Source organism: Pan paniscus, chromosome 18 (genome assembly GCF_029289425.2).
Source record: "Pan paniscus chromosome 18, NHGRI_mPanPan1-v2.0_pri, whole genome shotgun sequence".
In the NCBI taxonomy this organism is placed as follows: domain Eukaryota; kingdom Metazoa; phylum Chordata; class Mammalia; order Primates; family Hominidae; genus Pan; species Pan paniscus.
The window spans coordinates 68,218,174-68,231,958 of NC_073267.2; the positions used below are offsets into that span (position 1 = coordinate 68,218,174).

The window sequence follows — 13,785 nt, forward strand, 5'->3', positions numbered from 1 at the left end:
ATGAATTTCAGACACATCCACAAGTCAAACGAGTCTTTCTCATGTGTAGTCTATTTCTCTGATACTCGTCTCTTAAACCCAGGTAGGGGCCCGGTGTGTTGGCTTATGCCTGTAAACCCAACACTTTGGTAGACTGAGGCAGGAGGATAGCATGAAACCAAGAGTCTGAGACCAGCCTGGGCAACAAGATGAAACCCCCATCTCTTAAAAAAATAAAAAAAATTAGCAGGATGTGGTGTTGCGTGCCTGTTCCAGCTACTCAGAAGGCTGAGGAGGGAGGATTGCTTGAGCCCATTAATTCAAGAGTCCAGTGAGCCAGGATTGCGCTACTGCACTCCAGCCTGGGTAACAGAGTGAGACGCTGGCTCTAAATAAATAAATACATACATAAATAAAATAAAACCGAGATAGAACTGTGTACCTTGGCAATTTAATATCTCCTCTGTGGCTCCACGTTGCCTGAATGGTAAAGTCTAAACCCCTACTTAGGGCCACATTCTAGGTCCTTCCGGCCCAGCTCCAATTTACTGTCTCAGACCCTTATGCTCTCATATGACCTTGACCTATGTGCCTATAGGCCATGACTTGGGATTCTACCTGTGAAAAGTAAAGTAGAGATTCTTCTTCAAAGACTTTCCTCCCTAATTAGAAATAAATAGTAACTTCTCTCAAAAACAAAATGTATTCAAAGACCTGTACTAACATTCTTAAATATCTGCTAGCCATAATAAAGAAATCAATGTACTTTATGTTCCTAGCTGCCACCATTTAGCCTAAATATTTGCCCTGGCATGCTTATATTGGTCCAAGCAAGCATTAGGTCATAGCCTGTTCCTCTTCCTTATTTGAAGGTGTTTTTACCTTTCTCAGCATTCCACAAGTTACTTCCTCCTTCCTTTGCTCTCCTCTGCCTTTGCCTCTTTTAAAAAGTTCTAAGTTGCTAGCCAATCAGAACAAATACAAAATGTGAGGCCCTGTTCCAGCCAATGAAAACCAGACACAGCAGCAAGGTGGATGCATCAGGTTATAAGTGACCCTGTCTCCTTTGTTTGGTGTACTCTCGTGGCAAAACTGCTGTCGAGTGTACCCTTTCTGCAGAAAGTATAAAAATGGCCTTGCTGAGGAAATTAAATTTATGTTCAAGTGCTATTTCTTTACAGCACCAAGAAACAAGCATTTCAAACATACCAGTACATCAGTTTGCTCAGGCTGCTGTAACAAATCCCCATGAATTGGGTGGTTTAAAACAACAGAAATTTATTCACTTACAATTCTGGAGGCCCAAAATCAAAAATCAAGGTGTTGGCAGGGTTTGTGCCTTATGGGGTCTCAGAGACTCTGTTCCATGCTTCTCCTAGCTTCTGGCAATTGTCTGCACTCCTGGGCATTCGTATGCTGTTAGAGGCATCACTAATCTCTGCCTCTGGTGTCACACAGTGTTCTCTCCCTGTCTGTCTCTTCTCTTCTTTTAAGGACACCAATCATATTGGGGTAGGGTGCATCTCAATTGCCTCATCTTCCCCTGATTACATCTGTAAACACCCTATTTTCAAATAGATCACATTAATGGGTTCCCCAGGTTAGAACTTAAACGTACCTTTTTTGGGGGCACATTTCAACCCATAACAACTACTATTCCCAAAACAATTACACGTCCAGGTATAAACCCTAGAGATCTTCTCACACATTTTTAAGGCTGTCAGTAAAGCATTGTTTATAAAAGCAAAACAGGGAACAACCTAGTCGCCCATCGGTGGAGGAAGAGATGGATGTTCTGCTACAGTCTCATGATGGAGCATGACAGAACTACTAACGTGAATGAACTCAATAGATGTCACCATGGATAGACCTCAAAAACATAAACATGCTATAGAATTATACATATAATATGGTGCCACTTAGACAATATTTTTAAAATACAGGAAACCATAACATACATTTATTCATAAATGTATGTAAAAGTTTGAAAAAATATGCCAAGGATATGGTTCAATACAGGATTAGGAGGGCATGAGCGTATTTGCCCTTGTGGAGGGAAGGAGACAACTTTGTCATATTGGCTTCATAAAAATTATAGATAAGAGGCAGGCGTGGTGGCTCACGCCTGTAATCCCAGCACTTTGGAGGCCAAAGCGGGCGGATCACCTGAGGTCAAGAATTAGAGACTAGCCTGGCCAACATGGTGAAACCCCGTCTCTACTAAAAATACAAAAATTAGCCAGATGTGGTGGCGCGTGCCCAGCTACCCAGGAGGCTGAGGTAGGAGAATCGCTTAAACCTGGGAGGCAGAGGTTGCAGTGAGCCTAGATTGTGCCACTGCACTCCAGCCTGGGCACAGAGCAAGACTCTGACTCCAAAAAAAAAAAAAAAGAAAAAAAGAAAAAAAGAAAAAATACAGATCAGATTAACAATTGTCACCATTTTGGGGTTGAGTATTTGTCACATTGGATTCCGTACTTTTCTGTGTGTGTGTGTGTGTGTGTGTGCATATAGTTTTTGTGTGTGTGTGTGTATATATACACATATACATATATATACACACATATAAATATATATACACATATACATATATACACATATAAATATATATACACATATACATATATATATACACACACATATACATATATATATGCTAATTTGAGTTCCTGATGTGAAAGGTGGATTGGAAGGAACAACCCTACAGTGGGGAGACTAGGTAGAAGGAAGGTTTACACAGGAATCCAGGCAAGAAATTCTGATTGCCTGAGTTCAGGTAGAGGTAACAGTGATGGAGAAAAGGTTACAGATCTGGGGCATATCAAGGAGGTAGAATCAGATGGATTTGGTGATTAGATGCAGAGAAAGGTAGAAAAGGAGTCAGAAATAATTCCCAATGCTTTAGTTAAAATTGGGGTTGTCTGCAGTTAACAGAGACCCCGAATAATTGACTTAACATAAAATATATCTTTCTCACATAAAAATCTGGAGATAGGCAGTCCAGGGTTGGGGTGGCATTTCTGACCCAGAGTCCTTAGGAAGTCAAGTCCTTCCAGATCCTTGCCCCGCCCTCCCTAAAGTGTGGTTGACTCCCAGTGGTCCAAGATAGTAGCCATAGCTTCATCCATCACATCTCCATTCAAGGCAGCTGGAGTGCAAAGGACGTACACCAGTTAACTTTTAAAAGAGTTAAAATATGGGCCAGGTGCAATGGCTCATGCCTGTAATCCCAGCACTTTGGGAGGCTGAAGCAGGAAGATTGCTTGAGTCCAGGACCAGTCTAGACCAGTCTAGGCAACATAGTGAGACCCTGTCTCTACAAAAAAAAGTGCAAGAATTAGCCAGGTGTGGTGGTGTGCGCCTGTAGTTGCAGCTACTTGGGAGGCTGAGGTGGGAGGATTGCTTGAGCCTGGGAGGCAGAGGTTGCAGTGAGCCGAGATTGTGCAACTGCACTCTAGCTTGGGCAACAGAGTGAGACGCTGTCAGGGGGCGAGGGGTGGGGGGGAAGTTAAAATAGGAGGAGGCGGAGTGTGGCAAAGATCAGATGGAGGAGAGAGTGAGCCAGGGGAGCACAGAGGAGGAAAGGCTCAATGTCAGCTGTGGAAATCAGGGAGGCCTTCATGGGGGAGGTGACATTTGATCTGAACTTTAAAGGACAGAGGTAATGTGGTATGTGGAGGAGGAAGGAAGGAAAAGACATGGCCTATGCCGCTCCTGATTGTCTTCCTTGTCCTGGCTGTCTACCTCCCCAGTCTCCCTCCACCCCCCTTTTCTGTGGACCTGCCCCTTCTGGGATTGCCCTGGGCTTTTTCACCCATGCACCTCATATTTCCAACCCTACTATTAATTACTTGGATTCATGAATCCTGCATTTCAGGTTTTGGTCCTGAGCCACGGGTCCTTTAAGCTGTCCACCTGCTCTGACAGTCTCAGGAGCAAATGACAGCACTCCTTCCCCCTCAGGGTCAACCGCCATGTCTCCATTTCTCTGTATTTTACAATATGGAGTAAATGCTCATTTAAACAAATCATCAGGTTTTTGATTTTTGAGTAAGACTCCATCTCAAAAAAAATCATAAACTTTGTTAAAACATTATGAGTTTTTTTGCGATTTTTTTTTCCTTTAGCTCTTCAGCTGTCATCAGTGTTAGTGTATTTTATGTGTGACCCAAAACAGTTCTTCTAGTGTGGCCCAGGAAGCCAAAAGATTGAATACTCCTGTCTTACACTGTCACCTCGGGACATCTATAAAGCTTAGATGTTGCAAAACAATGAACTTTGTCCTCAAGAAACACAGGTAATTTACTAAAAATGCACATGTAGACCTATGATTTTAATTTAAAACCATCTTCTAGATATTTACCGAAGAGCCCTTCCCTCCACCCTTTCTCTTCTCCTTCCACCATTCCAGGGACTAAGTACAGGACTATGTCTAGCTCCAAGAAGTCTAGGGACAAAGGTCTCTCCCAGAAGACAGGCGTTTGTAAAAACGAACAAGAGTACATTTATAAAGGGATTATTTTACTTCCTCTACTTTAACATACTTTGAACATTATAACTTATTTTATTATTTAATGCGTGCAATAATAACGAAAATGTGCATATAGAACAATGGTGAGGCCATCTGAACTAGTCTCACTCATGGGCATAGAACCCTTCTCTCTGCAAACTTCCTCCTCCCCATCACCCACCACCACCCAATGAGCAGTCAGCATACCCTCCAAGACATCAACTTCAACAATTCTGTCCCCAAAATGCAACCACTCCTATAATGTTTAAAAAAAAAATGAAGGGTATTACTTTAGCCCTTTTAACATATTTTTGTGCATTTTTAAACATCTAGGAAGATGAGCTGTTTCAAACAGGACTTAAGTTTTTCACTATACACGCAGTACCTTTGAGTAAATGGTGCACATACATAACAAAGGCTATAATTTCAATATGTTTTCTAACTAGGAACATTCTGGCCTAGAATCCTTCCCCTTCCTACCTCTATCAACTCAGGGGACAAGTATAAGTATCTGCAATGCTTAGAAGGGATTTTTTAATTTTAATTTTTATTTATTTATTTTTTTAAGACGGAGTCTCGTTCTGTTGCCCAGGTTGGAGTGCAGTAGTGCAATCTCGGCTCATTGAAACCTCCGCCTCCCAGGTTCAGGCGATTCTCCTGCCTCAGCCTCCTGAGTAGCTGGGATTACAGGCACATGCCACCATGCCTGGCTAATTTTTTTTTTTTGTATTTTTAGTAGAGATGGGGTTTCACCATGTTGGTCAGGCTGGTCTCGAACTCCTGACCTCGTGATCCGCTCGCCTTGGCCTCCCAAAGTGCTGGGATTACAGGCATGAGCCACTCCGTCCAGGCTGGGATTTTTTTTTTTTTCTTTTTTGAGACAGAGCCTTGCTCTATCGCCCAGGCTGGAGTGCAATGGTGCAATCTTGGCTCACTGCAAACTTTGCCTTCCGGGTTCAAGCCATTGTCCTGCCTCAGCCTCTGGAGCAGCTGAGATTACAGGCACCCACCACTATTCCCAGCTAATTTTTGTATTTTTAGTAGAGATGGGGCTTTGTCATGTTGGCCAGGCTGATCTCAAACTGCTCACCTCAGGTGATCCACCTGCCTGGGCCTCGTAAAGTGCTGGGATTACAGGTGTGAGCCACCATGCCTGGCCTTACAAGGGATTTTAAAAATTTCACTTCCATCAGTGTTTTTTAAGAACAGTCTTTCCTATGAATTTTAATGTAAAGTGTACTCAGTGAATTAGTTTACTAACTTCACTTTTGTCATATGCTGGCAAGCTCTTTAACATCTTGAAAGACTAGATGTTGTAAAGCAGGACTCATTTGACCCTTATATACACTAGCTACACAGCAAAGTAAAATTAAACGCACAGACGTAAGGGACAACGGTCAAATGTTGTTCACCATAAACACTCTTGTATAAAGCCCTTTGAACTTTCTTCTCCTTCCTCCCTGAACTAGCACAAATATAATAATGTGTACTGCTCAGAGAAATCAATTTCTAAATTGATCAATTTCTAAAAGACAATATTTCATATGAATTTTAACAAAAGGATACCTACAAAATGTGCTATTTACTACCTCTACTTTTAACACACTTGGTCCACTTCTAAATATCTAGAAAGAGTAGATGTTTCAAATAAGGACTTAGGCTGGTGCAGTGGCTCATGTCTGTAATCCCAGCACTTTGGGAGGCCGAGGTGGGCAGATCATGAGGCCAGGAGTTCAAGACCAGCCTGATCAACATAGTGAAACCCCATCTCTACTAAAAGTACAAAAATGAGCCAGGAGTGGTGGCATGCGCCTGTAGTCCCAGCTACTCGGGAGGCTGAGGCAGGAGAATCGCTTGAACCCGGGAGGTGGAGGTTGCAGTGAGCCGAGACTGCACCACTGCACTCCAGCCTGGGTGACAGAGTGAGACTCCGTCTCAAAAAAAAAAAAAAAAAAAAAATTAAGGACTTAAGTTTTCCACTATATACACAGTAATATTAAATAAATGGCACATGTAGCAATGGTTATATCTGAAAGTATCTTCTAAATAGGAACATTCTGGTTTCTTTTCTTCTTTTCTTTTTACTTTTTCACTTCCTCGTCAGTGCCAAGGAACATTCTGGTTTGAATCCTTCATTTCTTCCAACTCCTCTCCACCAACAATCTGGTGGATATAGGGACATGTGTCACTTAGAAGAGATGTTATCATTTCACTTCCAAAAGTCCTTTTCAGAAGACAGCTTTTCATGAATTTTAACACAAACTGTACAAAATGTGTTATTTACTAATATTTAGAGACTAGACATTATAAAATTAGGACTCATTTGTCCAGTATATACACAATACATACAGTACAGAAAAGTTAAGTGAAATGCATGTAACATATAGGGCAATGGATAGACTGAAATTTTCTATTTATTTATTTATTTGAGATGGAGTTTTGCTTTTGTCGCCCAGGCTGGAGTGCAATGGCAAGATCTCAGCTCACTGCAATCTCTGCCTCCCGGGTTCAAGTGATTTTCCTGCCTCAGCCTCCCAAGTAGTTGGGATTACAGGTGCCTCCCACCTCACTCGGCTGATTTTTGTATTTTTGGTAGAGTTGGAGTTTTGCCATGTTGGCCAGGCTGGTCTCGAACTCCTGACCTCAGGTGATCCGCCCGCCTCAGCCTCCCAAAGCGCTAGGATTACAGGCATGAGCCACTACACCCATCCAATAAGCTGAAATTTTCTAGTACACAGTAACAAAACACACTTTGCAATTTCTTCCCTCTTATCTCCCTCAACCCAATGAACAACTACAGAGATTATACTGTTCTCAGAGGTGTTTCATATTAGAACTTGTCCACTGTGTACACGGCACTGTTAAAATTGCACACATGTGGGCCAGGCGCGGTGGCTCATGCCTGTAATCCCAGCACTTTTGGAGGCCAAGGTGGGTGGATCACCTGAGGTCAGGAGTTCGAGACCAGCCTGACCAACATGGAGAAACCCTGTCTCTACTAAAAATACAAAAATTAGCCAGGCATGGTGGCGGGCACCTGCAATCCCAGCTACTCGGGAGGCTGAGGTAGGAGAATCGCTTGAACCCAGGAGGTGGAGGTTGCAGTGAGCCGAGACTGCACCATTGCACTCCAGCCTGGGCAACAGAGCGAGACTCCGTCTCAAAAAAAAAAAAATTGCATACATGTAACAATTGTTATAGGTTGGTGCAAAAGTAATTGAGGTTTTTGCATATAATTTGAGGTATCTTCTAAGTATGAGAACATCGTGGACTTGAACCATATGCTCCTCACTTCCTTCTCTCTGTCATCAATCCAGTGGACTAGTACAGGCATGTGTAATGCTTACAGAGGTTGCACAAACACATATCCAAAAGTCATTTACAGAGGACAGCGTTTCCTATGAATTTCAATACAAACTGTACAAAATGAGCTAATTTTACTAAGACTTGGTCATACGCCGGCAGCCTCTTTAACATCTAGAGACTAGGTGTTGGAAAATTAGGACTCATTTGTCCATTACATACACTAGATACACAGCAAAACAAAATAAACAAAATGCGCAGAAAAACAGTGTCTGAAAATTTCCAAGTGTGAATGCACTAGCATATTACCTTTTGCAATTCCTTCCCTCCCACCTCCTGCAAACCATTGAACAAGTATAGATGGTACTATCCTGCTCATAGAGGTGGTTTAACAATTTTATTTCCAAAAGATAATATTTCTTATGAATTTCAGCAAAAAGATATTTACAAATTGATATTTTACTACCTCTATATTGAACATGTGTTGGGTACTTGTAAACATCTACATAGACTAGATGTTTCAGGTAAGGATATTTGTCCTCCATAGACACAGCAGTACTGAATAAACCTCACACATGAAACAATAGTTGCAGTTTTTTTTCTTTTCTTTTCTTTCTTTCTTTTTTTTTTTCCTGACACAGAGTCTGGCTCTGTGATCCTGGCTGGATCTCAGCTGACTGCAACTTCTGCCTCCTGGGTTCAAGCAACTCTTGTGCCTTAGCCTCCCAAGTAGCTGGGATTACAGGCATGCGCCACCATGCCTGGCTAATTTTTATATTTTCAGTAGAGAGGGGGTTTCACCATGTTGGCCAGTCTTGTCTCAAACTCCTGACCTCAGGTGATCCACCCACCTTGGCCTCCCAAAAAGCTGGGATTACAGGCATGAGCCACTGTGCCTAGCCTGCTTTTTTTTTTCTTTATTTCTTATTAGAAAATAGGGGATGCTTCATGAATTTGCATGTCATCCTCACACTGGGGCCATGCTAATCTTCTCTGTATCATTCCAACTTTAGCGTATATGCTGCCAAAGTGAGCACAATAGTTATCATTTAACAGTGTCTTCAAAATATGAACATTCTGGCCTAAAACTGTTCCCTTCTACACCAACACAGTGGGCTATAATGCTCAAATTTTCAGATGACAATCTTTCCTAGGAATTTTAAAACAAAATGTACAAAATATATTCATTTAACTAACTCTACTTTTGCTTTTGTCATATACTGGCAACCTCTCTAACATCTAGAAAGAGTAGCTGTTGTAAATTAGGACTCGTTTATCTTTTATGTACACGATATACACAGATAAGTAAAACAAAATGCACAGACAGAAGGGCTAGTGGTTAATCTCGCTTCATTATAAGCACAGTGGTGCAGAGTTCATCACACTTTGAGAGGCTATAGTGAGCTTCCTTCTTCCCCTGAACCGGTGCACAAACACGACGTGTACTAGGCAAAAACATTTCACATGAATTTTAACAAAAAGACACCTGTAACCCCAGCACTTTGGCAGGCCTAGGCCTGCGGATTGTTTGAGGTCAGGAGCTCAAGATCAGCCTGGCCAACATGGTGAAACCCCATCTCTTCTAAAAATACAAAAATTAGCCGGTTGTGGTGGTTCATGCCTGTAATCCCAGCTACTTGGGAGGCTGAGGAAGGAGAATGGCTTGAACCTGGGAGGTGGAGGTTGCAGTGAGCCGGGATCGCGCCACTGCACTCCAGCCTGGGCAGAACGAGACTCTGTCTCAAAAAAAAAAGTTTTACAAAATGTGATGTTTTACTACCTCTACTTTTAACATATATCAGGCACTTCGGAACGTCTAGAAAGACTAGTTATTTCAAAAAAGTACTTTGCACTGTCAACTATATATAAAGTAGTGAAGAATAAAATGCACGCACAAAACAATGATTATGATATGAAAACATCTTCTCCATATGACCTGCCTGGCATAGAACCTTCTCTTCCTTCTCACAGACTTCTGTTTCACGTCCTCTAACCCCCTGTACAAACGTGGACGTGTGTCACTCTTGGTGCTTCTACATTTCAAAAAGTCATTTCCAGTGGGGGTGGCGGGGTTGGGGTGGGGTAGCTCATGCTTGTAATCCCAGCCCTTAGGGAGGCTGAGGTGGGAGGATTGCTTGAGGCCACGAGTTCTAGGCAAGCCTGGGAAACATAGCAAGACCCTATCTCTACAAAAAAAATTAAAAATAAAAAATAAAAAAATTAACTGGTTATAGTGGCATGTGCATGTAATCCCAGCTACTCAGGAGGCTGAGGTGAGAGGATTGCTTGAGCCCAGGAATTTGAGGCTACAGTGAACTATGTTCGCATCACTGCATTCCAGCTTAAGTGACAGCAAAATCCTGTCTCAAAAAAAAAAAAAAGAAAAAAGTCATTTTCAGGAGACATATCTCTATGATTTTTTAAAAAAACAAATGGATGTTTACAAGATGTGTGATTTTCTAACTCTGTCATAATTGGCAACCTCTTGACATCTAGAAGGACTAGATGTAGCAAATGTTTTGTTTTGTTTTGTTTTGTTTTGTTTTTGAGATGGAGTTTCACTTGTAGGCCAGGCTGGAGTGCAATGGTGCAATCTTGGCTCACTGCAACCTTCCTGGGTTCAAGCAATTCCCATACCTCAGCCTCTCAAGTAGCTGGGATTACAGGTGCCCGCCACCACACCCAGCTAATTTTTGTATTTTTAGTAGAGACGGGGTTTCACCATGTTGGCCAGGCTGGTCTCAAACTTTTGACCTCAGGTGATCTACCCGCCTCGGCCTCCCAAAGTGCTGGGATTACAGGCGTGAGCCACCGTGCCTGGCCGCAAATGTTTCCTTTTTTCTTTTTCTTTCTGTTTTTGAGACAGGGTCTCGCTCTGCTCTGTTGCCCAGGCTCTAGTGCAGTGGCACACTCATAGCTCACTGCAGCCTCTGCCTCTCAGGCTCAAGTGTCCTCCCACCTCAGCCTCCTGAGTAGCTGGTACCACAGGTGTGTATCACCACACTTGGCTAATTTTTAAATTTTTTGCAGAGAAGGGAGTCTCACTATGTTGTCTAGGCTGGTTGTGAATGTGCCTAGGCTGATCGCTGAAGCGATCTTCCCGCCTTGACCTCCCAAAGTGCTGGGATTATAGGCATGAGCCACCAGCCCAGCCAAATTTTTTCTTTTAAAAAGTTGGGGGGCAAATCGAGATTAGCTTTTTCATATTATATACACAGGCCTTCTGTGTATTATACACACAGCCAGTAAATCTTTTCAAAGGGTGGTAGGCATTCCCAGTTGGCCAAATGTGGTCTCTTTTTCTACTATTTCTCTCTACCTATATTAAGGTCTGGTAGATTTGTCTGATGGCTGCTGACTCGTCCATCTGTTGTTGTCCTGGGCTCCCTCATCTCCTGGCTGGTTCAGGCCTAGGGAGGTCTTGTCCAATTGGGACAGACCGGGCAACCCAGGATCCAGATCTGCACGGCCCCGTGGCCTACAGAGGTGACCAAGCCTGTGTCAGTAGACCTGCCTTTTCGCCTGGTCACACCCATGCCACTCAAGGGCACTGTGTCCTAGCAGCTTGCAGGGGCTTTGCCTGGGCCTGGCAGGACTGGGCCAGGAGACCTCGTGGCTGGTATGGTCCAGGCTGGGAGAGGCTGTTACTGCCATCAAGTCACCCAGGTGTGGAGGGGAGAGAGGTTCCCTGCTGCCTGGGCCCGGCCGGAGGGCAGCCACGGTGAGAGCTCTGGGCATCTGCAGCGCAGAGGCTGCAGCCTGTCCTGGGGACCCCCAGTTCATCTGCCAACCTGGAAGAGCTGGCCTCGTTCCGCTTCTCACCCGGCTTTCTGCTGGAACGTAAAATCAGTTTTTTTTGTTTTGTTTCGTTTTTTTGGAGATGGGGTCTTGCTTTGTCACTTAAGCTGATCTTGAACTCCTGGGTGACTGTGCCCAGCCAGAATCATTTTTAACAAAACAATGTGCAAGTCCTTGGATTAGGCAGTCTGAGTGACCTTTGGGTTCAGGCGTTCATGGCGCCAAGTTCCATCACTTAGAACTTACTAGACACCATGCTCTGTTCTGCTGCATCCAGAGCTTCTCTGGGCCTCTCCCATTTGTTTCCTGCTGGCTCCCAGACAGACCCAGAGGAAACATTTCCAGAATGACCTCAGAAATGATTGCGGGGATCCTTTTCACCCAGGGATCCAGGTATATATATATATATATACACACATATATATACATATATACATATATATACATATATACATATATACGTGTATATTATATATATATATATGTATGTATATTTGATTCTCCTGGGAGGGTTTGGGAAGGTCTAACAGTGAGGGGGGTCCTGAGTCAAAGAAAGGTCCTGTCTTCACCTACTTGCTTACATCATCATTTGTATTGTTATTTAATATTAATTTTTATTTTAGAGACAGGTTCTTGCTCTGTCACCCAGGCTGGAATGCAGTGGCACAATGATAGCTCGCTGCAGTCTTGAACTCCTGGGCTCAGGTGATCCTCCCGCCTCAGTCTTCCTATAGCTGGGACTATAGGCATGTACCACCATACTCGGCTAATATTTTATTTTAATTTTTTGTAGACACGGGGTTGCACTGTATTGCCTAGGCTGGTCTTGAACTCCTGGCTTTAAGTGATCCTCCCATGTCAGCCTCACAAAGTGCTGGGATTACAGGCATGAACCACTATGACCAGCTGTATTGTTGTTTTAAAATTACTTTGACCACAGCCGGACATTCTGCTGAAATTATGAAAGCTGTTCTGTGGTCACCAGGGATCAATACGGACAAAGCTTTCCTGCTAAGTAAGTAACACTTCTCAACCAAAAGCCTCATGCTCCCATCTCAATCTTTTTTTTTTTTTTTTTTGGAGACGGAGTCTCCTCTGTTGCCCAGGCTGGAGTGCAGTAGCGCGATCTAGGCTCACTCCACCTCCCGGGTTCCAGTGACTCTCCTGCCTCAGCCTCCCAAGTAGCTGGTGGGACTATAGGCGCATGCCACCACGCCTGGTTAATTTTTTGTATTTTTAGTATTGATGGGGTTTCACTGTGTTAGCCAGGATGGTCTCGATCTCCTGACCTCATTATCCGCCCGCCTGGGCCTCCCAAAGTGCTGGGATTACAGGCGTGAGCCATGGCACCCGGTCTTTTTTTTTTTTGAGACGGGGTCTCACTGTGTTGTCCAGGCTGTAGTGCAGTGGCGCCATCTTGGCTCACTGCAACCTCTGCCTCCTGGTGAGAGATGACAGCATGCTGGCAGCCCTCGCTCACCCTTGGTGCCTCCTCGGCCTCGCGCCCACTCTGGCCGCGCTTGAGGAGCCCTTCAGCCCGCCGCTGCACTGTGGGAGCCCCCTCCTGGGATGGACCGACGCCGGAGCCGGCTCCCTCAGCCTGTGAGGAGGTGTGGAGGGAGAGGCACAGGTGGGAACCGGGGCTGCGCAGGGCGCTTGCCGGCCAGCTAGAGTTCCGGGTGGGCATGGGCTTGGCAGGCCCCGCGCTGCGCTCGGAGTGGCCGGCCAGCCCGCCGGCCCCGGGCAGTGAGGGGTTTAGCACCCGGGCCAGCAGCTGCGGAGGGTGCGCGGGTTCCCCAGCAGTGCTGGCCCACTGGTGCTGCACTCGATTTCTCGCCTGGCCTTAGCTGCCTCCCCGCAGGGCGGGGCTCGGGACCTACAGCCGGCCATGCCTGAGTCTCCTCCCCACCCCGCCGTGGGCTCCTGCGCGGCCTGAGCCTCCCTGACGAGCACCACCCCCTGCTCCAGGCCGCCCGGTCCCATCAACCGCCCAAGGGCTGAGGAGTGCCGGCACACGGTGGGGGACTGGCAGGCAGCTCCACCTGCGGCCGTGGTGCGCCATCCACTGGATGAAGCCAGCTGGGCTCCGGAGTCTAGTGGGGATTTGGAGAACCTTTATGTCTAGCTAAGGGATCGTAAATACACCAATCAGCACTCTGTATCTAGCTCAAGGTTCCTAAACACACCAATCAGCA

At 44.8% G+C, this 13,785-nt stretch overlaps 1 non-coding gene across 1 annotated transcript; it reads right to left on the reverse strand.

Annotated features, from left to right (window-relative positions):
- Positions 1 to 8,722: 8,722 nt before the first annotated feature.
- On the reverse strand, positions 8,723 to 8,829 carry LOC112437505 (U6 spliceosomal RNA). Its single transcript, XR_003026102.1, has one exon. It is a non-coding gene; the product is annotated as a U6 spliceosomal RNA (small nuclear RNA).
- Between the last annotated feature and the right edge of the window lie 4,956 nt (positions 8,830 to 13,785).